This window comes from Dromaius novaehollandiae, chromosome 6, assembly GCF_036370855.1.
Source record: "Dromaius novaehollandiae isolate bDroNov1 chromosome 6, bDroNov1.hap1, whole genome shotgun sequence".
In the NCBI taxonomy this organism is placed as follows: Eukaryota; Metazoa; Chordata; class Aves; order Casuariiformes; family Dromaiidae; genus Dromaius; species Dromaius novaehollandiae.
Window position 1 is genome coordinate 29231733 of NC_088103.1, and position 25824 is coordinate 29257556.

Genomic DNA, 25824 nt, shown 5'->3' on the forward strand with positions numbered 1-25824 from the left:
CGCAAACAAAACAATAAACCTTTCTGCTTTATGGCACACCCTCACCTGAGGTGCTCCACCTGCAAAACTGCCCAAGCCATGCAAACCTTGATGTTCTCCTCATCTGATGTGCTAATAATATGGGAAGGGTTAAAAATCTTCCCCCCCCGCCCCCTTGGTAGTTTGTAATATTGCACTCTTGTTCTAAAAGGAAAGGGTCTACCAACCAGATGGGGGGGTCCCCACCGCAGCAGGGTGCCGGGGGCAGCGGAAGGGCAGGGGAGGACAGAGCAGCCTCTGCCTGGGGCACTCTCCAGCTAAAAGTAGGTGTTGGGGGAAGAGTAAATCCATTTCTCTGTTTGGTACACAAACACATCCCCAAAATGAACCAGGAAGGAAGTATTTCAGAGGCAAAGCACTTTCTCCCCAGGTGTTGACTGTGACGGAAGTAGCAGCACCAACAAGAGTATGCACGTTTTTCCTCATTAAATATACGTGTAAAATGCCAGGACACCACGTAAGTCACCCAAAACTTCCATGTTTACTGACGTTTTACCAAGCTAAAGCAAACACAGGGCCCGGGAGAGGAACCCCCGGTTTACATAACACTTTGCGCGGAAAAGCAGGCAACGGGCGCGGCGACCGCCACGGGGACAACGCCGCGCCCGCGGGCCCTGGCCGCGCCACGTCCTCCCCCCGGCGGGGAGATGGATACGCGCTCTAACGGCCCCCGAGCCAGGCCGCCCCCCTGCCCCCAGCGCGTCCTCGGGCGAGGAGGGCGGCGGGCACCGCTCCCCCGCCGCAACGAGCATGCGCAGCCGCGCCCGCGCATGCGCCGCCCCCCCCCCCCGCCAGTGCGTGGCGCATGCGCAGAGGGGGGCAGGGCGGCTCGCGAAGCAGGGCGGTTGGCGGCGGGCGCGGCGGGCGCTGCCGGAGCCCGCGGGGCGGCGGGAAGCGGCGCGCGCCCGGCGCGGCCCGGCCCCCGCCGCGGCAGGGCCTCGGCTCCGGCGGATCTGGCGGCGGCGGGGCAGCGCCGCGGGGCCGCGCCGGCCGCGCGAGGCTGTGCCCCAGTTTGTGTCCAATCAGAGAGTGAATTGTGTGCACCGAGCAGGGCAGCAATGCGTAAACAAGCCCCGGGAAACTCCTCCGCCCCCCGCTCGCGCCGCTCCCGCGCGCTGCTCGCGCGCCCCTCGCCGCCGCCCCCGCCGCCCGCCGGCAGCTCCTGCGAGGCGCGCGCTCCCACCGCCCAACCGCCGCCGCCCTCCCCGCCCCCGCCCGCCCCACCGCCCGGCCGGCGCCGCCCGCGCCGCCACACGCGCCCCGCTGCCTCGCGCGCGCCCGCGGGTGCCCGTGGCCTCCCGAGGGGAAGGTAAGGGGCCCGCCGAGGCGGGGGCGGTGCGTGTGCGCGGAGGGGGGGTCATGTGTCGTAACAAGTTGTTGGACGTGACATCGCCCCCGAGCTGCGCCGGGGCAGCGAGCCGCCGAGTAACTTTCTGTTTAATTCCCCGCTAATTGGGGAGCCCGCGCGGGCGGGGCGGCGGCGCTGGCCGCGGGGAGGGACCGCGGAATGGGTTTGGGAGAGGGCGATGCCGCCCGTGATGCCCGCGGCTGCCTGAGGGGCAGCGAGCTGCGCGTCTGGCCGCGGCGCGGGCCGCTTCCACGCAGGATTTTTCCAGCGAGGCGGCCGGGGGGCGCGGAGCGGGTTGTGGTCCAACGCGCCTGTTCCCGCGGGCGGTTATCCGCGGGCAACGCTCCGCGGCGGCTTGGCTGGCTTCCGTGGTGATTAGCTTGGCTTATTATATAAGATGTCACCGGAGGAGGAGAGGCAGAAGCGCTGCGTGCTGCGGCGGGGCCGGGGCGCCCTGCGCTCTCCGCGCCAGGTGCCGGGGGGCAGCGGCCGGGGCAGGTCGCGGAGCCCCCGGGCTCTGCCCGCACGTGGGTTCCCAGGCGTCGCCTCAAGCACCGCCGTCACCTGTTCGGTTTCCCCTCCGCGCGTTTGGCTTCTTCCCTCCATTCTGGTTTAAAAAATAAACATCTGAGCATTAAAAAAAAAGTTTAAGAACTTAATTTTTGCTTCCTTTAGGTGCGCGTTTAGTATGTTAACGTGATCTGGAGATGATTGAATGAATCATCCCTTCCATGGAATGAAAGCTAGTGAATCATCATCGTGCATGCACGTGTGTACACACACACACGCACACCATGGAGAGGGAGACAGGGAGTACGCTGGTTACTGTTGATGCTGAAAGATTAGTGTCCGATTCTGAAACACGGTGGGATTTAAGAAGTGTAAACTGTGCTCAGAAACCCACCAGGTTTCCTGGGGCTAGTTCGTGAGCTGTGAAAGTTTTGTAACACTCAGCTATTGTTTTTGTGGCACAATGGTTGAATGGTAACCTTTTTCATTGTGGACTTGCTGTCCTTTATTTTAGCCAAATTCTCGGGAGGAGGAGGATGTTAATGATGAGATCTAAGTAAGATGGGATCTGTTATTTAAGGTGTATTAATTCAAAATCAAATTTAAACAGAAAGCTGAAATGGTATCTCCCCATGTCCCCCCAAGCCAGAGACAGATCCCAGGTCCTTTTAATCTGGGATTTGTTTTGCTTTGTTTTGTTAAGCAAAAATATTTACCCTTCTTAAGAATGGAGTAAAAAAACATAAATACATATTTGGAAAACATATAGTTTGTTTGATAAAAACATTACAGTTGTACCTAGATAGAGGTCTGTTCCTGATCTCCTTCCCAGTTACTGTTTTAAATGGGATTAGAGTTGGGTCCTATATATAGTTTTTCTTTCAACTCCCACTTGATTCCAAAGTGGAATTTCCATCTTCCACTTTTTGTTGACGTGTCTGTCTCTCCCTGCACAGAGGCAGTGCTATGAATTTTACGTGATTAATTCCTCTTTTTTTTTTCATGGCATACCTGCAACTATCCAGGAATTAAGTCACTGTTTACAACAGGGAGGCAGTGCTTTAAAGATACAAGCATTTGGTTTTACAACATAAAAGTATGTGAAGATCTCTATGCGTCTTACTGGTAAACCATTCTGTCCCTGTTGGCATTAGGTATCCTTTACCTAGGAGTCTGTGCGTGGTATCTGCAGCCATTCCTCAAACAGGAATGGAGGAAGGAATCAGTCATGTACGAGATTTCTGCTGATGTTTGCTACTGTTGGGCAGAGAGGGCATGTTATTGTTTTTGTCTGTTTAAAACTGAGTGCACTGGCACTTCAAAACAATTTTATAGTATTAATTACAGAACTGGAGCAGTTAAGTGCAAGAGAACAATATTACTCCAGTGTTCGTTTTGAGGTTTTTAACACCTCAGAATCACCTTTTAACACCTCAGATTCTGAAGCTGACCAAGTTCAGACTGTATGCAACTGTGAATACACTGTACGTAATAGAGTTTCTCTTAAATTAGGTATGTTGGGTGGTCAAGTTAACAAGGAGGAAATAGACCTCAACTGAAAGCAGTAGAGCAAGCAACAGTTTAAGTGGACTCATCACTCTGCTCCAGCCTTTCTCCCTCTGCTCTGCATGCACCGTGGTCTTCAAAGTAGAACTGAAAAATTCTAGGTTTCACTTTTAAGCCTGCAGAATGTGCAAAATAAAGTGAGATAAAATGGATTGGCTTAAGGTTGCTTCTGCGCAGCACCATTTTTAGGACCGATAAACAGATTGCTCTAGGAGACACAGCAGAACTTTGGGAGGAGCAATGCAGGTAAAAGTAGGATGCCTGAACTTTGAATCTTGTCTTTTTGTTATGGTGGGATACATCAGCCTTGTTTTCACCATGATACATTAATGAATATATATATTTTATATTATGAATATATATATTTTATATTATATATATATAAATATCTAACATAATATATTTAAATTTATGTGTGTAGATGTATGAACTTTTTATTACAAAGAAAAATGTGATGACATTATTGTTGTTTATATTAAATTAATAGTACTTTGCCCACAAAATAGTAGTTATTACCTGCTTTGCGGATTCTGTGCTATGAAAGACTGATGCCAACAGTACCTTCATATGCCCTTCTTCCAGCTATCTCAATTGGAAATGAATGGTTAGACTTCCAGCAGAAAAAAAGATTAGATGCATTCCTTTTCACACTTTCTTCTTTGAAGACCTTTTCTAGACAGATGCAGCAGTCCCAAGCAGAGTTCTGAACTATCGCTATAGAGAGAGATAATCACTTATGCTGAAAAAAGAGAATCCTTTCCTCAACTTCTGTATTGAAAACTTTTCACCAGATACATGTTAGCCTGGGGTTGTTTGTTCCCCAAATTCTCAGTTAAAAACATTTGTTGCAGTTGTCTGGGAAGAAGTTTAATTTCTGTTACTAATCGCGCAATATAACAAGATATATCACATTGTATCCTGTGGGTCTCTTTGTACCCTTGTTCCAATTAGAGTTGTATCTAATCAGTTCTTGAATATAGATGGATACTGCCTTTATATATTTCCTACACTGAGGCTTATTTCCCTGAGGACTGTGTTTTTCTCTTTACGTTTTTCCAGTACATGTAATGTCATGAAAGTACCAGCTTGACAGACTTTCAGGCTGGAGCCTTTAGTCGAGAGCAGGTATAGCACACGCAGCAAACTTTACCATGCTATGACAAAACTGTGTATAGCTGTATGTGTGCATGTGGGATACATCAGTGTTACTGTCTCTTTCTTAATTATTGTTTATAAAATAAAAATTGTCTGTTCTGCCAAAGGTGGGGCACTTCTGGAAAAAAAGATATATAGTATTACTTGACCACTATGATCTCAACAGCTGTCACTATCAGTTCTTTCATGTGAAACATAAATAAATTTGACTGCTTACCTAAAGCTGAAACCATTTATCTCAGTATTAATAGCTGAATCCATCCACGTTTCAACACTTCTCCTAATGTCTGGCCAAACCATTGATTGGCTACTATGTATTGGTCATTTGTTTCCTGTTATGGAATAATTTTCTTCCTTTGTCATCATTTTGTATGTGTTTTTAGGTTTGGCTGAAATCAGCAAGGTAGCCGGCTAGTTTCCCATAAGTTTAATAATAATCCTGTTTTCATAGTGGGCCTAGTTAGGAAAATGAGACAAGACTTTCCTTCTCCAAGGAAGTTAAGATGAGAGTAAAAGTTATTGGAAGGATTTTCACTCCCCAGAGGTACTTGTATATTATTGACTGATGCAGCACGAAGAGGGAGACACCAAGCTTCAATTTGTTGCAGTCCGTTATGGTTCAGGAGGTGCTTGGCCACACTGAGTCTTGTCCAGCCTTGTTAAGGCTGCAGTATTTGCTGCTCTTAGGAGGGTACCGCGTGGGCATTTAGCACTGCCTGCTGAAGAACCCTGTGTCCACACTGCAAACGGGGTGCCCTCACTGGCACCTTGTGCACGGCTTTGATACTGTTTTTTCCACAAGGAGAGAAATCACTTTGAACTCACACCACTTCAGCTCAATGCAAATTCTTGCTGAAAAAAACCTTCCTATACACTAAATCACTGGTGTAGATGCACCAAGAAGTAGTACCAAGACCAAAAAGGTGGAGCTTTTTTTTCTGATTCAAGGGTATGATTTACACCATGTAGATAATTGATGGCAGCTTTGTTTTCTGACAAAAATATATTATTTCTGGCAACTTTGTGGCAATTTTCTGCTTCCTAAGGAAAATCTATGGCTCTGTGCTTATGGATAGCAGACAGCTGAATTGGTGAGCAGAATCTGATACCAGCAGGGAGTGTCATGGTTTGTAATTGGTGCAGAATTGCTTGCTTCCAGTTTATTACTCCCATCTTCCCAGCCCTATACTGCACGTTTGTTTAGTTCACCTGTCACAGCTTAGTTTTTATATTATGAACTCTCAGGGAACACTTTGTCATTCATTGTATGTTTGTAAAACTTGTAGCACTTCAATACCTTGGCTGATTTTGCTTAAAGTCTCAATTAAAATAAGAAATAATAGCTTCCAGTTTAAATGTTGTTGCCTTTACTGTGTTTCTATCCTAGTGCAAAGAAAAAAACAAAACATTTTTTTTGCGGTTATAATAGAATATTCGTCCAAAGACCAGCACTATAAGTAAAATATAGCTTTAAATAGACAACAACAAGAATGAAAGGGAAGAACAAATCTAAACTCTCATTTTTGGTGACTCATGAAGCTCTGGTGAGGGAGAGCATGAATGTCATCAAGAACAAAATTAAGCCGTAAGAAAAATAAGACTTCAGTTTTGTTTCAACATAGTTCATCAGGAAAAAATCTCACAGGAATTCTCAAATGTGACAGGAATGGAAACAATTGTAGTGATGAACTTCTGTAAGGGACAGATTGGTTGTAATGTGTTTACACAACATTTTCATATTTTCTTCTAGTGCTCCTTAGAAAAAGGAGTGCTTCTTAAAAAAAAGAAGATGATTTGTGATTTTCCTGTGTGGACAAAATACTCTGTGGTACCCTGAATAGAAACTTATTCAGTTGTGGACTTGGCATTATACAATTCTTTTTGTACCTGGGCTGGCCTGTTTCCCTTTATAAAGATGTGGTGTTGGAGACTGCCAACACTGATTATAGACAAAGGCAATTGCTCCAATTGACTTCTTCCACGAGGAACCAAGTACAGTGGTTATAACTTGATGACAAGGAGGCAATTTATCTTCATTTTGTAATTACAAGGGTGATTTCACATTGGCACTGTGTCAGAGTATAGGAAATATATGGATTTACAATGTAGCGTTACTTGGTGCATTTTTATTTCTTTCTCTCTACAGTGGACTTTACAAATACTAATGTTCATGGATTTTTAGGACTAGTATAGTTGTTCTGTAGCAGTTTCAGTCAGTACTAATGAATTCTATGGTACCAAAGAAAACAAAAAAACTACCCAATTTAGTTTGCAACAACTGTGAGCTAGTGGTCGTATGGTCGTAGAGGTGACTTTATGAGTTTTTATGAGATAGTCACATATACTTCCCAGTGGTTGCAGCTGACAGACTATTTTGTGAAAACAGAATATCAGATATTTCTCTTTAAAACTTTGAAATGAAACACTTTAGTATGTGTTAACATTTACATCTTTTAAGAGTTTCTACCATCAAGTAAGAGGCCAAAGTACTTTAATATATACTTATAGTATGGATGTATGATAGCATATTTAGATTAATTTTATGGCTTTGCCTATGGAAATTTCATTTTTTGTTTCGTCATTTTTTAAATCAGGATAATTCATGTAAATAAGAATTTTTTTAAAAAATCCTATTATGAGATAAGAAGATAGGCTGTAATGTATAATCTGCTCCAACTTTTTTTGTAGCTTTCACTGAGCAACCTATCCCATGGAAAAGATCCTGTTATGGAACAGTCTCAGTTTACACTCTTGGCTTTCTCCTAATCACTTCATTTTTCACAATTTGAGATTTTGCCTAAGGAAGTACCCGAAGATTAAAATTATTTGATGCAATGATACAATGTAATATATATGTTACATACAGTGTGATACTGATGACATGACGTATAGCAAGATACTAATTTCTTGAATCTGAAGCTCTAATATAGAAGAAAGATGACAGTGGAGTTCCTTTCACTAGCAGAAGGCTTCCCATTTTGTTTCCTAGTTCTGGTGCTTCTTTTAATCTACACTGGTAAATATTATCCCCTTATTACTTTAATTTGGATTTGAAAGTCGGTTTATTAGATGATTACAATATGTGTTCAAACCCCTCAAAGAGCAATTATTACTTTTCTCTGGGGTGTAAAATACTCCAGGATTATCTGTTTATGCAAGTTTCAAATCTTAGATCTAATTTTTCAGATTACTTTTTGCAGTTACATCTCTTAAAATGTTTGTGTACTAACAAACCGTATTAAGGAGTAATAGAATACAAAATCAAGTTTTCTGAAGATAGATTTCAGTGCAAGTTAGCTACTGATCAGATGTGACAGATAAATTCTCTCTGCCACCATAAAGTAGCTGATCTTGAGATAAGTCTTGAGTCACTGTTACAGAAGAATCACCACTAATTAAAGCAAGTGCAATTATATTTATCTCCTGCCTCAATAAGAAGAATGGAGTATGTAAAAAAAAATCAGGCTCTTGATTTCATAATAAAAACAGTTATTTTTTCAGCCTCTTAAATAGCCAATGTGTGGATTGAATGAAGTTAAAGATGTTTCTTTCTTTCATGGCTTTATGAAATTGTTATTTACTATTTTGAAGAAGCATCAGTGGTAGCTGCAGAGACAAAAGAGCCTTTATATGATATAAATGATATTTTGACTAAATACTCTTGGTTGATTCTGGCTGTAGAATTTCCCTGCTTACAAAGTGATTTTGAAGAGCTGCTCAATCAAACCAATATTTTTCATCTTTACATCTTAACTCTTTTAATATGTAATAGATAGATTTTCAAGCCTTCATCCCACATACATACATAACAAAATTTGCAACTGTTTTGTGCTCACAGTGATCACAGAATGCAAACAGATTTGTTTGAAATAATGTACTTGGGGACAGTTGGTGCCTCACGTGGGCAAGTGTTTAAAATCTCCTATTGAAGTGTAAACTTTCATATGTCCGCTGCTGAAAATTTGGGCCATAATGTTTAGTTGGGATTAGCCTATGATTCAAAATTTCCATTAATTGCAGGGGAACTTTTCCAGTGTGAAACTTTTCCAGTTTTCATCCAGAGTGAAGCTGGATGAAATCAGTGGCAAATTCGTAGTGGTGGAGCTTTTCTGTAACATCTGGCTTCTCAAAAGAAGGTGTAATAGCTCTTATTAGACCAACTAACACAATGGGGAAAATGCACAAACTATTTGATGTGCTAGTCTTATTCAGAGACAACAGCAGCAAACCATGAACTAAGGTGCACTTTCATAACACATCTACAGTAACTGCTACTGAAAGAGAGAAATGCTGCTCCTACCTCTTTTTTGAACCCTGGCACTTGTTGTATTCCATCATAAATTAATTTTAACTTACCAGCCCAGCAAGAAACTAATAAAGCAAGTTTTCTGCTTGACTAGTGTGTTAAATCAGCTTGCAGGAGGATCAGCAAGCTCCAGCCTGGGACTTTCCTTACTTGGAATAATTGGGCTGTTAGATCAGTTCAGCTGTTCAGGAAACTGCAGATTTAGGACAGGTTGGGAACAGTTGCTTTGAGTTTATTGTACTTATGGCAGTCAGATAGACAATTTGAGGGAAAAGCATGGCTATCACCTGTACAACAAAGGGGATATTAGCAGAGGGAGAAATCATGAGGTAGTTCTCTGTCATGGGCAGACAAAGAAGAGAAATATTTACCACCAGAACAGTGAAGGCTTTAGCTGGGGGTGAGGTACAGGGAAAGTGTCAACATGCTGTAGAAGCTGTATCTCCACTGAATCTATGATTTTTGGTATTTAGTAAATTTATGATACTGAGTTCCTAAGTTTGATTTGGTGATCAGGACTAAGAAGTGAGAGGTGGAATTTTCTGATAAAAAATGTTCTCTCACTAAATTCCTTCTGGCAGCTAGAGGTTTTGCTAACGTGTATAATTGCATTGACATGGACAAAAGAACTGCATAAATAATGTACTTTAAGAAAACCTTTCTGTGATACTATGTTAAGGTACCCTCTGAGTTTCCTTCCTTGGGAAGGAAACTAGACTACTGCACTAGAAGCGGGTTTGGGTCGCATGGACGTGAGTTGCTGGGGCAAGTTAGGTGCTCTGTGGCCACTAGGTGCAGACCGTGCATCTCGCCTCTCTCATGGCGGTGGAGATCTGCTCCCCTCCCATTTAGCTGTCCTGTACCAGGCTTCTCAAGCAGCTCTGTTATGTGAAGAGTGGTTGCAGAGAGCAGCCAGATATTGGACTTCAGGATTTACAGTTTCCATCTTTGGATGGTAATATGTAAAAGTATTGAACGAGTAATGTGCTGACTGTAAAGGAATTTCCTATATTTTCTCCAGTGATCGTAGCTGGTAACCGTGTTATTTTTATTGTGTGTTTTAAAAGCAAGTATCTTTGGCCCTATGAATCCAAGGTAGAATCCATATAAATACAAATCATTTAGAGCTTTAGCCTTAGCTGATAAAAATTCATGTAGCTTAATTTTAAGTGGATCCATGTGACTTTATGCCAGTTTTGAATATGCCCATAGATAGAGGAAATCCTAACTAGTAGTATTAACTGTACTTACCATAATTATGGCTTTCTGGCATTTCCCAATACCTTGCCTTCAGTTGCTTATAAATTTGCCAATTTTTAAATGTTTTCATGAGCAAGATTAGGGAAAAGTTATTGTTTTGCCCAGTTAAACAAATTTTATTAACCTTTTTGTTCAGCCAGGAGTTCAAATTTGGCTTAACCTCTGCCCTTGTATTATGGATGTATTTTTTCCTATCCTTATGAAAATAGAACCATGTTTGACCAAAGTATAAGCCTCTGAAAAAATCTCTATTTATGTATGTTCTCAGAAGAGGCTGGTGAGAGTTTCACAGTGACATTTTCCAAAGACAGCGTCTGCAGCCAAGTAGTTGAGTAGACCTTGCTCTGTGATTGTTCCTCCTTGAATCCCAAGGTGCACTTTGATACAGATACTAAAGAGGAGGAGATTACCTCTGCTTTGACTGTTGAGGCACAGACATGACTGAGAAAGAAGAGGTAGCTGTTCTGCGGTAGAGTGAAAAATGCGAGTGGCAAAGTGCAAGTATCAGGGAGTAGAAGGAGTTAGAAAATGAGTAGGAGGTTCTAGGCACTGGGAAATGTGGAGATGGATGTGGAGTGATCTGAGTGGGTCCTCTGCTCATGGAAGGGCAGGAGTAGAGATCCAAAACTAGTAGAGAGCATACTTAAGACTCTATCAGCAAACAGCAGAGAGAACAAGTGGCAAAGAGTATCTCTTCCCTTTCAGTGCTTGCTGTTTTGCTAACGATTCTGTCTGTTCGTACATATTTGGGGTACTGTTTGGTGGGTGCAGAAGTCAAGCTTCTGACAACTCACATCGCATGGAGTCACACTGACTCTACAGTAGAATTTCTGTATTTTGGGAATGGGAGGATGTTAAGTATGAAAATTAGAAAGCTTTAAAATAGCTGTTTTAAGGCTAAAGTGCTAAAATGTTAGGACGTTTCACATTTTTGCTATTGATGTGACCATAACTTATCCATTACAATACTCTTAAATTTTATGTTCTTAAAAGGCATACTCCGCATTGTTATTCACTGCGCAGCTGGAAAGTGTGGAGAATGAAGCAGGGATTCATCTGTAGGATTGGTCTGTAGTGCACCTCCCTCAGTTGTTGTAGCATGTGCTCAGTGACAGGCAGAGGATTGCAGGAAGATAAAGAATTGTTTCATGTTTAAGGAAGTCAAATGCCACCTTGGAGGACTAATTTCTGCCCCTCTTGGATGCTAAATGACTATTTGATGTGGGACAGATCAGGTAAGCCAGGCTATTCATTTGTTAACGTTTCTGAGGCAACCGTGGCCAAGTTTGCTGATGTTCTGATCTCACAAATGCAGATAAAATCGTCTGAAACTGAGCTTTACTGTTACAGTCCTGAGTGTCCTGAAAAACTGAACCTTAAGACTTGCATCAGGTGTCACTTTTGGCCGTTTCAGTCTATAAATTTCTCTATCTTTTGTTTTCATATCTGCAAATTATGGCTAGCAGTGTTGCCTTATTGAACAGGATGTGAAGAAGATTCTTTTTGGGGGTATCTGAGGAGCATTGAAATACTACAGGAATGGAGGGGGGGGGTGTGATGCTACACGCTGAGGAATAAAGATTTTAGAAAAGAATAACTGCGTTGCTTCTGCATCAGATGGTTTCATGGAAAATACGTTTATAGCATTAAAACCAGTGTTATAATTCATGTATGCAAAGGACCAGATTTTTTCTACCCAATTCTTTTGTGGTCTGTAATTTTTGCTGAAGTATACCAGTCTCAAAAGGCCTCATTAGATATGGAGTTGTGTTGAGTTTTGTTTTGTAGAGGTTTTTTGTTTTGTTTTGTTTTTCCTAAACGTTGCATATGTAGACAAGGGGCTATAATAGACAAACTGGGTTCAGGAGAGATACCAGTGATACAGCTGCATTTTTCCATGGAGTAGTTGGCTGTGCTGTTAGGACGTAAAAAGGTGCTATTTCACTCCTTAAACAAAATATATGTTAGGGCGTGTCTGCCTGATTTTAAGTCGCTGTAAACTCCCTCTGCCTGTGCTCCAAGAAACCCAGAAGACATTTACCTATAGTTAGCACAACTTCAAGATAGAGCATATTAGCTGTGGCTCAGTGCCATGGTAACACCAGAGTTTGGTTTCTAGCCAGCTCACAACACAGACGTATCTCACTGCAGGTAGACCAAGCTCTGAACCTTTCTTGTCATTAAAACAAACAAAATTAATTAAAACAAACTTTCTTAAAGCAAACAAACTATTATTTAGGAAGCTATGACAGTGATCTTATGGATGAGCTTTGAGCATGGTATCTGCGGGAAGAGCCAGGGAGACAGTGTGTGGGAAAGACTAGTGTAACTGTGGAATAATAGAGAGAAGCCCACAATACTGAAAACTAGACAATGCAGAACCGTTTATTCTTTTATACCTCAATAAGGAGGATGTTATTGATCCCTCTTATTGGAGCGGGTGGGACTTACCTTGTCCACAAGGATAAACCCATCATTTCTTAAAAGGTGGGGACTGGCTGCTAAATGTTGATTGCTGTGCTTTCCTACAAGTAAGAAAAGTGTAGGCATTGCTGAGAATCCTGTACTGGTAGATGCTTCAGGAGCCTGTGGTGCAGGAGATCTTTGTAGCTCAGAGTAGATCAGATAACTCTAAGAGTGATAAACAGTTGGCATTAGTGGTTGTGACTATTTAGTCAAATATTTTACAGGAGTGTTACATGGAATGTTATATTGTTTCCAGTATGTTAATTTAGCTGCTAAACTATAGTAACTTTTCTTTCAAATTCAACATTTCTGTGTATCTTGGGGTCTGTGCAGGTTTTAAGTAGTGGTTAAAAAACCTGATGCTCTGTCATTGCGCGTTTTATCACTTTTTACAGCAGTGCTCACCTGGAATTCACCAGCTCTGCATGTGCCAGCCGCTGGACCTGTACCAGCTGCAGGAACGCACTGATTCCATATGACCTATATAGCTGAACAGTGCGTGGGAATCCAGCTACTGACTGCATGGCTATTCTTTTGCCACCATTTACCAAAATTAATTGGTCTAGCATACCTAGAAATAGAAGACAGAGCAGGAATTTCAAAATTTAGAGGTTCTGGGTGCTACCAACATAGGTAGAAAACTCTACTATAGAACAGTTGCTTTAGCGCTTGTACTTCTTTGTTGGACCATATGCATATGGAAGAGGAGATGTTTAGGCTGTTTTCCTTCTCTGGAGGAAAGGCAGTAGATGAGACCTTTCCGGATATATTAGTACCTTCACAGTTAGGAGGTCCCAGCAGTAGTGAACTACGTTGCAATGAGTACTATTTAATTACCTGCACAGGAGACTGCTGGGCTTAATGATTGAGATAGCCTTTTTCCAAGTTGCTGTCCTGTGAGCAAGTATATATCATGCTAAATATTTTCAGTTTGGGGGCTGGAATTGCTGTCTATGTAAACATATTTGAACTAATTTGCCTTTAAGTCTTATCCTTGCACTTTTCTCTGGAACACTTCTGTGTCTGAGTTATCAAAGTTTCATATCAAGGATTTTATGTTTTCATTGTGTCTTTTTTTTTTCTTTGCATGTTCCTGCTTATCTCACAAGGACGAGGAACTGATCAAAACTCCAGGTAGAAGATAAACTTAAAAATCAGAAGAAAGTCACATACACTACAAAGAAATCGGGAAAGGATTGCAGAGTAGAATCTAGAGTACAAGTTCTGGTATGAAATCCTAAATACTTTTCTTGAAATTCAGGTCACTGTCTGTGCCTTGAAAGACAAACCTTCCTTAGTATAGAGTACAGCATGGGAAAGAGTTCCACTGAGTCTATGCTGGCTAGGCAAAGAATACGTCTTACCAGAAAAACTATTTTAAAGGGGTTCGGGTGTAGTTCCCATTATGTTATATGTGCTATACACCAAGCTTTTTTTTCATGCTTTTACCTAAAAGTTACAGTGTCTCATGTGTGGTGAAAATTGGCCACAGAGACAGGACAACTTTCTAGTACTAGATTTTCTTGCCTCTGATTTTGCCTCTAAAATATTTTGAGTGCCTTTCCCCCCCTCTCCCCCAAGATATAAAAAGAAAAACTGTATGTAAATACTCTTGAGATGCATTCTTTCAGAAATTGTAATACATTAAAATATATTATGATCTGTTCAATTTTAGTTTTCAAATAATATTTTACAAGAAATGGATGTTCTGTCTCCACAATTTGAAGTCAAAAGACAGTTCATTTACTTAAGACTGAAGATGCTGAAATTTTCCACTCGTTTTGATAATTCTATGTCAGTATTCACCTAAGGAATACCTTGGTCCATGTCTGAATCTGTATTTCCACTGAAGGCACTGGCAAGTATTCCTGCTAATTTAAGAGTCCACAATTTGAATCCTTTATACTTGCTATGGAAATTGTGAATTGACACCTGTGAGTCTGCAGGAAGCAAGAGACAAGACCGTTCCCTTGAAATCAGATTATGCTTAAAACACAAGAAAGCTTATTTAAATTTAGAAAACTCAAGTTGCTCTTTTTTTCACATCTGTAGCATTAAATTTGCATTTTTCTGACTAGTAATTGTTTCCAGAATTTGACTATGTGAAAGCTCATCGGGCTAAAACCAGGTATACTTGCATTACAAGTTGATTGGCTAGAATCGGTTACCTAATCCTAGGGAAACAGCTTATTATTTTTAGTCTTATTGAGATGGACTTACTGTTTTGGTTTCAAAAGCTTTCCCTTTGTAAGTGCAACACAGAAGACTGGAAGATCGCCATGTATGTTTTGTAGGCCTGTATACTAGTGCTGTTCTATAAAAACACCCATTTAGTGCCCACCAAACTGAAATTCAAGTTATGATCTCACTGTTGCTAAGTACCGACTTCAGCTGGTATAAAATGCTGCAGCTAGAAATCTGTTAATTCTATATGCAGGGCAACCAGAACAAAAAACAGGGAGCAGAGAGGGGATAGACTCATTACAAAAGTGGTTTAACAAGACGATACAAAGCCTTGAGTAGGGACCAGGACCATCAGCAGAAATAAAATGGAGATATAATCTGGCAATATTCTTAAGGTAATATGATGGTGATTTCTCTACAATAGACCTTTGATTCAAATGTTAGACTAGAGTACAGCTGAACTGTGAGTAAAAAAAGCATCATAAAGGACATGGAAGCAAAAGAATGCATATAAGGGGTAGGCGTTCATATCCTACCGACTCTTCCCTTGCATGAAACTGTAGAGGTACATATGCGGTGTTTAGGTGTTTATGAGGGACACAGCAGAGAGAACATGGGGATAATTTTAAAATCTATCATTGTATTCCCACTTAAATATAATTAAGCACCCTGGTGTTAGGTGAGTTCAAATGAAAGTCTCATACACTTCCATAGGCATGTTCCAGACATCTTGAACATCTAAGATAATGAAATAGAGGAATGGAATAGCAAAGGGGAAATCACTATGTAGAAACTATTTGTAGGTTCTATTTACAGAGTGCTTCATTCTTTCTGCACAAAGCAGGGACTTCTAAAAGAGTTTTGAGGGCGATAGTATAATCAGCTGCCTGTGTCAAAGAGAGATGAAAGGATGAAGGTAGTCTTGGATGAATGGGCAAGGGGAATATCAAGCAGTTGCCAAGTTATATTGCTTCGGTGGTTGTTAATGATGTGATCACTACTCAAATACTGAACTTTGTTCTGGCAACTGTGCTTCAAGGAGGATGCTGAAAAATTGAAAAGGGTTTATAGAAGAGCTAAAAAAATGATATAGGACTTGGGAGACATGCTTTATTGTGAAATACTGGAGGCACACCGTCTATTCAGCATAGTAAAAGTAAAGCTAAGGTGGCACTTCCAGCCAGTAAGCAAGGCATCCCTTAATATTTTCTTTGGTAAACTAAATGGAAACATTTGAGATAAAGTAACTGATACTCAAAAACAGAGCACTGTTCAGTTTTGCAGACAAAAAGAAAATCAAATAGCTGTAGCTTAGCAAATGAGGTAATAAAACCAGACTCATTCAGACTACAGTTAAGGATTTTTTCTTTTTTGCTAATTGGAACTACTAATGATTGTGGTGGATTCTTCAGCACTGATAATTTTGAGAATCAAATAAGATGATTTAGTCCAAGTAGGTCTGTCGAACTTCAGGTGGGAATTAATACAGGGAAGTACTATGGCCTGTTTTATGCAGGTCAGACTAAATGATCACAGTGGTCTTTTTTGACTTAATGTGTGTTATAGTAGAGGTTGTGCAGTCAGTCTTTACTGTGGCATTTGCATGTTTAATTATACAGAGCCCTGGAACAGAATGTTCTGCATACGATTACCTGAAATCCTCCAGAATTCAGATTGCTAATCCAGTAAAAGCAGAACACAGGGACATGCATATAGAGAAGGCTGTAGGATGCTATTAGACAGCTGAGACATTTTCAAGAATAGTGTGTCTAGTGAGGTTTGTCAGCAATTTATAAAGGCATAAAAGGGTTCATTTTTAAAATACCTGGTTATTTAAATTTTAAATGACCTTTTAACTTGCTTTGTGGTGGTAGTATCCAAAAAGTGTATAGATATAAAGCAAAAGATAGCCCTTATCCAAGGCAGAACCATATACTATATTTGCATAACATGTTGGTCTCAATGTAATTAGATATACACTTGACTATTTGGTTTTCTGTAAAAATATTCTTCCTAGTTTGTTTTGTATTAAACTCTTCTTCATTTATATTTTTATTTTCTTTAAAAATAAACATATAAAGGACTGTTGTTTTAACAACAGATACAAAGATATATTATTTGTCAAGAGCAAACTAGCTAACATATAGAATGGTCCAAAAACAGCTTTCCAGAAGAATCCTTTCTGAAAGAAGAAAGCCAGGCCTCAGTAAACTTCTCATATTTATTTTGTAAATAATAACATTAGCAAAAATAAGAATCATGTGGTAGTGTATACCCTAGCTTTCCTAAGGTAATGCAAAGGTATATTCCATGCAAGTAGAACTTGGAGGTGCATGTGAATCCTGAGAAGCGAGGATTCCTATCTTTGAAGCTGCTGCTTTTATTTTTTTGGCAGATTTTTTTATACCACTGCTAGAAAATAAATGCTTTATCATAATTGACAGACCTCCTTGTTAATAACCACATTCTTTAAGTCACCTTTGTACTATATTCCAGTGATGTGCAAGAAACAGCATTGCCTCAAATGTAGTCTTGAAGCTCCTGTAAGTGATACTCAGTTTGCTATAAGAAGTAGATAACACCCATTCTGCAGTACACTCCAGTTCTCTCTCTACATACCTTTGCTCTACCCATAAACTGGAAAATCAGAGCAGAGCTAAGTCATTGCGCTCCTGTTACCTCCAGTAATGAAGGTAGCTACCTGTCTGCCTGTCTGTCTTCATGTACAGGTACTGTTAAGGGAACATTGGCTTTGGTGAGACATTCAGGTGTGCTTCAGAGGTTTGTACAGTTCAGGCGCTAACTTAGTATTCTAAATTCAGCCTTCCAGAGAGGCTTTTGCCTCCTTATTTTTTGTTTTTTAACCAAAAAGACAGCATTTTGCATATGTGACACAGTGATGCAGTGTTGATTATAAGAGTTAAAAGTCACAGGTTCAAATCCCCCCAAAAGTCAACAACAGGGAAAATTGCTTGCAACAATTTCTAACTTATAACCACTTTGATTTCTATTTTATACATAAAATTTCTATATAATTACCTATTGTTGAGGGGGTTTTGCCTTTGATGTAGCATGGCATTTTGGCACTAGCTGAAAGGACATTAAGAATATTCAGCAAATATAAATGGTAACAAGTATCGGTGATGATGGCATACCAAAATATTATCATTTGCATTTAGTATATTCCCATTCTAAAAAAAAAGTCAATATCCTATTTTACTGTAAGTATCTGTCTTTTATGAGATCATGTCATTATTCTGTATAAGTTCTTACACTGTGCTTATTGTCATATAAATGAACACCTTCCAACAGTGTATTAAACAATGTGACTAACATGCTTTTAATACATCCTCGCCCCCAAAGGGAGAAGCATGTGCTATAGACAGCCATCTTCCGGTAGACTTTTTGGGTTTGGGGTCTTGTTTGTGTTATTTTTGAGAACTATGTTAAAACTGTATGTGTTGTCAACTCATCAGTGAATCAATGCATAGTGTGACACAAAATTATTCTCCTATAACTGGACTGACCTACAGACAATCTACAGACTGTGAGCTGGATGCAGTCTGTGTAAGTACCTCATCTGGCACTCAGCCCACTCCCACATTCTGTCCATCTTTTAGATGAGTGTTGGTCATGTTGTACAACACACATCTGAATCTGGCCATAGAGAAATGGGAGAGTGTACATCCAGTTGTAAGGTAAATGCAGGCTCAGTGAGGTCACTCGTTTATGTATAAACTCTCAATACATCCTTGCAAGTCACTCGACTTAATGCAGCAAAAAGGTTGGACACTACTAATTCTGTCAATTACATTATTTAGCAGGGTGATCTAGGAAGTGTTTGAGAGAGTTTTCATCAAATTAAAAAATATAAAAACTATAGAAAGCATCTGAATAGCAAAATATTTGTCATGAAGGAAGACGAGAGCCTTTTATAGCTATCCTTAATTTTTGTGAAGACATTTTGTAGTTCTCATGATGGAGGAGGTCATGACTATATCTAACTTAGATGGAGAGGGAATTTCCACATCAAAGGTATGAGGTACATCTTGATTTAGTATTAGATATGTAGGCATATTGACAAATGGAAGCGTATCTCATGGTTAAAGGGATTTGATATTAAACTTGATGATGGATTTTCTTTCTAATATCCATTTACAGGAAAATGCTAAGGAAAACAATAATTTTCTTAATCTCAAATTTTCTATTGAGATTATTCATTCTTCTTTTCTTTTGAAAAGGGCACATGTTCTCCAAAAGCTTTGAGGTTTGCAGTATGGCCATAAAGAATAATGTAGTTTTGCTTCAGGTAGTGTAATTATATGTGCTGCCTTGGGTTTTGTTTTGTTTTAAATATTGTTTGTAAATGGTATGTTCGCCCTTCTGAAGCTCACCACAATACTAATTATACCATGTATGCCATATGCTAGATCTTGCATTTTGTGTTGCAATATAATTTCAAATATGACACTGATTAATGAACAAGTTCTAGTAAAACACTAAACAATAAGAAAGTTTAACTCTTTTTCTGTAAACCAGAACTGGAGCTAAATTATAGCAGTCATTAGGTAAGAAGTCTATAAACAGCTGTTTTATACTCTGGTTTTCAAAAAATGCCCACTATGATCATCTGATACAGGAATTTAAACACTGGATCTTCCATTAATATTTAAAATGAAAGAGATAGTGATGAAATAATATTAAACATTTTAAAGTTTATTGTGAATCTGTGGTCAGGTTTTTTTGGCTGTATTTATGCAGTGTGTTCCACTGAAGTTATTGAAGGCTTGAATGAATTAAAAAGTAAGAATTTAGGTTTGTCTTGGACATAAATTCCTACTTAGAGCAGTAAGTCTTCTGTCTCATTCCTTTTACTGCAGAAAAGAGACTTCTTATACAGTTGTTGCATTGCATAATACCTGGAAAGTATTTTATGCTCAACTTTTTCAAAATGGATTTTTTATTTTCTTGTGCAGAAGCCTTTTGGATGTTTTGCCTAAATGTCTTGTGTTCCACCTATTCCTGTCTAGAATAATGTGTGCCTTTTATAGAGAAATTAGATCTGAAAGATGATACTTGGCATTTGTCTGTAGTGAAACTGAAATTATTTTTTGCTGGAATCTCCTAAGAGTTTTGCAGGTTTACTGACGGTGCTGTTTTGGGAACAGAGCAAAAAGGTGGTTGTTATTTTTATTGACATGGAGTCTGTGGGGATGTAAGCTGTCTAGCATTTCTCATGTGAGCAGTTTTCTTTCCATAACAATGTTTGAATCTTGCATGAAAACCTTATTCTTTCCTCATTTCTGCTCACATGTTGTTAGTGAAATGAGTCAGACTCCACTGTGAAGTAAAGCATTCATTTGGATGGTCAGAAAGTTTTGAACTGTTTTAGAAGACAGAGTAGGAGGTACTTACAGTATCTAGCCATCCCCTTCTTGGAAGGTCTGAGGAAGGAACTATAAACAAGAATAGAAATTTGGCATTTTGTGTGAGTACTTTCTGCATGTGCAGTGATCATCACAACCTAACCATACACTCAAAGATAAAAGAACATCTGTGGGATTGTAATGTAGTCTTCCTGGCTCCCAGATTCAGAGGTATAACAGAGCAGTAGACCAGAGGTCACTTCAGTTCTTGAGAGTACAGCTGAAAAAGGCCCCCTTTCAGGGTAGTGTCTGCATGTCTCGAGCCCTTTTTTCTTTTTCTTTTTTTTTTTTTTTTTTTTTTTTTTTTGATAACGTAGTGCTGGAGTTTCCTCACAAGGGAATTCTTACAGGAGTTAGGACTGACACTTTGTCCCCTCAGAGCTGGCAACCTACTGTGGGCAGTGCTGGTATCCTTTATTTCACATCTTCCCTTCTAACTGTTGGCGGTTTGCGGTACATGTGCAGACATGGACTATGCTTAGGCAATTCCAGTTTATAGGTGCACTTCTAACCATGCTCCATAGAGTGTAATGAAGGAGATGTTCTCTTTAAACCTAGCCGCAGAGTATAATATGTGCCTGTACTTGAATCTGTGATAATATTCTTTTGTTTGGCACCAAAAATATTTTCAGTTAGTTACAAATATTAAGTGAAACAATATTTCTGTTTCAGCTATTGTTTATTTTAATTGCTTCTTGGAAATGAGTGGAACTACGAGTTCTTATTTCCTTTTTAATAATGAATGTGTAGCTGTAAAACAGTCTATCAGTACTAGATGTATAGTACCCAACAACTTCTTCATCACAGCAGTGGTAAAAGTAGATTTAATTACATCAGAGAGACATAAAAATAACTTGTTTCAGGAAGTCATGGAGGCAGTGTGTGGGATTAGGTTGTGTAAATAGCCTTATTCATGTTCATGAGATGTTAATAAGAAAAAGACAGATGAGCTCATGGGTCTGATTCTTTGTCGTCTTAAGTGGTCATTTACTCTTGCTTAAGCAGTGCAAAAATGCAATCAAAACACAGTTTTGTTTCACACACATTTTGCATGTGTATAAGATTACGCACACACATACAATATAAGGTATGCAAACCTGAATAATCCATCTTTTTGTCTTCAATTATTTTAGCTTGTAAAGTGTTATCCTTGCCTCAACATGATGAAAATTTGAGATTTGCCTTTTTAATTTCTTACCACTCCTGTTCTAAAAGTAACTGCAAAAATCTGGACTATTTTCAGGATCTAATAGCAAAATGAGACAGTATGTATATACAGTGTTCAATATGACTATTTTATGCAAAATAAAATCTCTCACCTCAGAGATGGAGTGTCCGATTTAAATGCATGTCAAAGGAACTTTCAGATGAAGAGCAGTATTGCGATTAACACATTATATTGGAATTTGAGAGTTGGAGATTTAATTCCGAGGCACTCATGTCTCTCTCTGTTGCTCATAATAGAAATTTCTTAGGTTACCCACTAGAAACATTTTATTTTCTGCAAAACGGACTCAATAATGCATGCTTTTCTTCACACAGTTTAGACTGGAGGCTCTTTAGAACAGATGGACTCTCAAACGGTGTGTCTACTGCAGCTGAAGGTGTATTTGCAGAATGGATATATGTGCACTAAGTGTAATCTAGCCAGTTTTGTTAAATAGCAAGAAAAATAGTGTCAGGTATTTCCGTAAATGGGTGTCAGCTTGCCCTGGACCCTCGTGTGACTAGGTTGTGCTGATGTATGTTCTGCATGTCCACTTCTGTTGTTACTCGATCTAGTTAGATTGAAGAGTAGAATTGCTTTTCCCTTTCCAAACTTGTTTTATTTTGCTCAGCTTTTGTTTTTTTCCTTTACCAAATTCTACAGTCAACCTTCAGATTTTCTTCTGATTTTTTGTGCTGTAGAAGCAAGCTTTTCCAGCCTCTATCTTCCCTTGGCCTTCCCTGACGCAGATTCTTCCATTACCTACAAAAGTCCACTCGTACAGAAGGCATACCTCTGTGGCTTTCCTGCTTAACAAAGCTGTTTTCTGGGCAATACCAGCTGACAGTCACTCCAGGATTCCCAAGAAGTATGATTTTCTTGGTGCTTTGAAAGCAGCAAAATATAAACATAATTAAAGTTTTGAGCAATACAGATTTGCACAGATTTCCCTACAGAGCCCAGACCCCAAATGTAGTTTCCTTCTTTCTTATTCTGACCCCCTCTACTTAGATCCCATTTCCTGCATCAATTTCCCACTTCTGAAATTACTAACTCCTTTAAGAAATTCTGGCTGTAAGTGTTGAAAAGCCAGGTAGTGCACTGACTATATAACTTAACTGATAAAGCAGAATTCCATATTCTGCAGCTTGAGGTTGTTGAGTTTTCCTCTTCAAGAAGTATTTAGTCTCCTGTTTCATACGACAAACATGGAATAACACTCCACCCCAAAGCCGTAATATTTTAAATAGAAAATTAATTTTCTGGAAGCTTACAGGCAAATTTGTTAATGAGATTCTGTGTTAAAACTGGGTGCCTCTAAGAAATGTAGCACCCTGTAGGAGCAGGGGAAGACAGGAGGAACAAGAGGAAGAGAAAAGCTTGAATGATGGGAAAGAAGAGGGAAGTCAGGACATGCAAAGCAGCTATGAACCCAGTTTAACAGGACTATGTACTTTTTCTGTTTTACACTATTCCAGGAAGGTTATGGTAATGGTAAATCTGTCCTTAAATTATTTAGCATACATGGTAGCTTCTTCATAATATAAAGTTGTCAGACAAATCACAGAACAAATGTGAGTGGACTCAGAGGTGCTCTGTAATATAATGATACTGATCTGTCGTGATTTTAGGAAAACCCAGTGGCTATTGGCTAGTTTACATTGTGGTGTTCACCACAGTGGATCCCAGGGGTCAAGTTCCCCAACAATGCAGACAAGGGAGTGACAGAGCCAGTGCATGCTTGGGTGTCCCCCTTGTGTGAAGCATGGATTCAGCTGGGGCACCCACTCAGCTGGAGCTTGATACTGGCCCAGCTCTCCCCGTTCAGAAGATAAACTTGGTGAAGTAAAAGTACAGAGCAGTGAGACTAGGCTGTTAGCCTTCCTTGCATAACTTATTCTTGGGCAACTCTACATGTACCAAAATCCCTGTATTAAGAATGGCTAAATATGGCTAAACTACACATTTGTTAAATTTTTTATGATGTTTCTCTGCCTTCACTTTAGATGAACAATACCATACTTTTTCTAGGGCTTTTGTATTTTTTCCCCAGGTCAATGTTTGTATGTTTTTGTCATATCTCAGCTCCATCTCAGCACATCCCTTTCTTTTTTTCCATGGTGCAGTCCCAACAGGGTCTCATCTCCATGGTCAGGAGACGACCCCAGCATTCACCATGACATGCACCTTTGATACAATTTAGACTTAACTGGAATTACTAGCACTTACTGCATGCAGGTAGCCTAGAACTGCGTATAGTGAGCATATACCAAACTTATTGAGTAATTTTGATTAGTATTTCACAGAATCACAGAAATGTTGAGGTTGAAAGGGCTGGAGATCGTCTAGTCTCCAACCCCTTGCTCGAAGCAAGGGTCACCTAGAGAATGTTGCTCAGGGCCATGCCCAGTAGGGTTTTGAATATCTCCAAGGGTAGAGGCTCCACAACCTCTCTGGGCAACCAGTTCTGGTGTTCAACCACCCTCACAGGGAAAAGTGGGGTTTTTTTGTTTTTTTTTTTTTTGATGTCTAAGTTGAATTTCCTGTATTTCAAATTGTGCCTGTTGCCTCTTGTCTTTTCACTAGGCACCACCAAGAAGAATCTGTCTCTGTCTTCTTTGCTTCCCCTCCCCTATCAGATATTTATGCACATTTGTAAGATTTCCCCTGAATCTTCTCTTGTCCAGGCGAAACAGTCCCAGCTCTCTCAGTCTCTCCTCATATGACAACTGCTCTATTCCCCTAATCATCTTAGTGGCCCTTTGCTGAACTTGCCCTAGTATATCCACAGCTCTCTTGTACTGGGGAGCCCAGAACTGGATGCAGTACTCCAGCTGTGTTCTTACCAGTGCTGAACAGAGGGGAAGGATCACCTCCCTGAACCTGCTGGCAATGATCTTCCTAACGCAACCCAGGATTCTGTTGGTCTTCTTTGTCACCAGGGTGCATTGGTGGCTCATGTTCAACTTGTCCACCAGGACTTCCAGGTCCTTTTCTGCAAAGCTGCTTTTCAGTCAGTGAGTTCTCAGCCTGCACTGGTGCATGGGGCTATTATTTTGCCAGGTGCAGGACTTTGCTTTTTCCTTTGCTGAACATTGTGAGGCACCTGTTGGCCCATTTCTCCAGCCCGTCAAGGTCCCTTTGCATGGTCAGGCATTATTACCCATTCATAAATCCATACTGACTACTCCCAATCACCTTCTTGTTCTCAATACATTTGGAAATGGTTTCTAGGATTATTTGCTCCAACACCTTCCCTGTGATTGAGGTGAGGCTGACCATTCTGTATTCCCAGATCTTTTCTCTTGCCCTTCTTGATGATAGGGTGACATTTGCTTTCTTCCAATCCTCAGGAACCTCCCCTGATCACTGGGACCTTTCAAGGATAATCAAGAGTGGCCTTGCAATGACATCAGCCAGCTCCCTCAGTAGTTGTCGGTGCATCCTATCAGGTCCCACGGACTTGCGTATTCCAGTCTGTTTAGATGCTTTCTAACTGGATCGTTCTACACCAGGTGGGAGTCTTCCTTGCTCCAGACTTTTCCACTGGTCTCACTTTTCCACCACTTTGGGTGGTGAAGAGTGGTCTTACAAGACCAAGGCAAAGAAAGCATTGAGTACCTTGGCCTTTTCCATGTCCTTTGTACTAGGGCCCCTGCCCCATTCAGCAGCAGACTTCTGTTTTCTCTAGTCATCCTTTGCTGGTGATGTACCTGTAGAAGCCTTTCTTACTGCCTTTCACATCCCTCACCATACTCAGCTCCAGATAGGCTTTGGCTTTCCTAAGCCCGTCCCTGCATGCTCATACAGTTCCTCTAATATTCCTCCCATGTCACCTGACCTGCTTCCACTTCTTATATGCCTCCTTTTTATGTCTGAGCTTTATCAGGAGCTCCTTCTTCATCGATGCAGACTTCCTGAGGCCTTTGGTCAATTTTCTGTTTGTCGGAATGGACCATTCTTGAGCTTGGAGGACATGATCCTTGAAAATCACCTCTCCCCTTTTCTCTCCTCTCTTCTCTGCAGGGCCATGTCCTATGGGATTCTTCCAAGCAGATCCCTGAACAAACCAAAGTCTGTTTTCATGAAGCCCAAGGTTGTGATCCTGCTTAATGCCTCCCTCCCACCTCTGAGGATCCTGAACACCATCATCTCATGGTCACTGCAGCTAAGGCTGCCCCCAGCTTTCACATCCCTGACCAGTTCTTTGTGAGAAACAGATCCAGCAGACTGTCTCCCCTTGTTGGTTCCTTGATCACCTGTGTCAGGAAGTTACCATCAATACATTCCAGAAACCTCCTGGATTGCTTGTGCCCTGCCATGTTGCCCCTCCAGTAGATATCAGGGTGCTTGAAGT

The 25824-nt window shown here is 40.6% G+C and overlaps 1 protein-coding gene across 4 annotated transcripts in view; it reads left to right on the forward strand.

The window, feature by feature from the left end:
• The first annotated feature begins 1119 nt into the window (after positions 1–1119).
• PCGF5 (polycomb group ring finger 5) overlaps positions 1120–25824 on the forward strand; it is a 78284-nt gene continuing 53579 nt past the window's right edge. The window contains exons 1-2 of one of the 4 annotated variants that reach the window (XM_026094103.2): positions 1120–1348; positions 13760–13877. The gene's annotated coding sequence lies outside the window, so the exon portion shown is untranslated. The remainder of the gene's footprint in view (positions 1349–13759; positions 13878–25824) is intronic. The other 3 variants (XM_064514031.1, XM_026094104.2, XM_064514032.1) reach the window with 3 other exon arrangements.